This window comes from Bison bison, unplaced genomic scaffold, assembly GCF_000754665.1.
Source record: "Bison bison bison isolate TAMUID 2011002044 unplaced genomic scaffold, Bison_UMD1.0 scf7180017864270, whole genome shotgun sequence".
Lineage (NCBI taxonomy): Eukaryota > Metazoa > Chordata > Mammalia > Artiodactyla > Bovidae > Bison > Bison bison.
In genome coordinates this window covers 4,015,304-4,016,554 of record NW_011494842.1, presented here as the reverse complement: position 1 = coordinate 4,016,554, position 1,251 = coordinate 4,015,304, and positions in this window count along the sequence as shown.

Here is a 1,251-nt window from a genome sequence, read left to right as displayed (position 1 = left end):
TAAACAGTTAAAACCCAGAGATTGTGAGCCCTACAGTAACTCCCCCAGCAGAGAAGCAACGCAGATGTCTGCATCTGCCATTAGCAAGCCGGGGCTGGGCAGGGAGGCACGGTGGAGGCTGCAACACAAGAATCTGGCCTGAATACCCCGAGCGCTATCTGAGCGAAATAATTTGGACTAGCAAACCAGACTGTGGGATATCTACCACGTGAAAAGCCAGCCCTAACCTATGACACCGCCAGGCCCACGCACGGAACAAAGGACTGAACAGAGATAGCCGGCGGCAGACCATCCCCCTCCGGTGATAGGCAGCCAGAGCCGGAAGGGGACAATTGCAGCCCCAGAGAGACATTATCTATAAAACTGTAAGCAGGCTTCTTTGCTAACTAAAACTTCTTGGGGGTCTGGATGGTCAACATCTACCTGAGAAGGTGTGCCAGTGCACACCTAGATAACCAAGCGGCGGGAGGCGATAAGTCGCAGCAATTGCGCGCGCCAAACACCTCATCACCTGAGCTGCTCGGATCTGGGAAGGGCACAAAACGCAGGCCCAACCGAGAGTCTGCGCCTCTGAGGACTACCCAAGTGCCTGAACCTGAGCGGCTTGGACCTGGGAAGTACAGGCAGCCCAGGGCCGGCCACAGATGGTTCCCGGCGGAGCAACCTAGAGCCTGAGCAGCATGGGCAGAGAGGCTACACGCGCCGTGAATGGGGGGCAGACCCAGTGTGGCTGAGGCACTGCGAGCACACGCCAGTGTTATTTGTTTGCAGCATCCCTCCCTACCTCCCCTCAGTGCTACTGAACAAGTGAGCCTAAAAAAAGTGTCCTTTACTGTCCCCTTTGTGTCAGGGCGGAAACCAGACACTGAAGAGACCAGCAAACAGAAGAAGCTGTAACAGAGGGAACTGCCTTGGAAGCTACAGGCAATAGATTAAAACCCTGTGGTTACTACCAACTACATAGGAAGGGGCCTATAGATCTTGAGAAATATAAATCGGACCAAGGAACTAGCCAAAAATGAACTGAACCCACAATACTCACAATAAAACCGGAGAGAGTCCTAGATATATTTTTACTGTTTGTACGATAATTCTTTCTTTCTTTTTTTTTTTAATTAAAAAAAATTTTAAGTCCTCTATTATTCTTTTAATTTCCACTTTTATAAACAATTACTTTGCAAAAGAAAAAAGACCCTATTTTTTTTTAAAGCAAACTTCATATATATATATATTTTATAATTTTTTAACCTT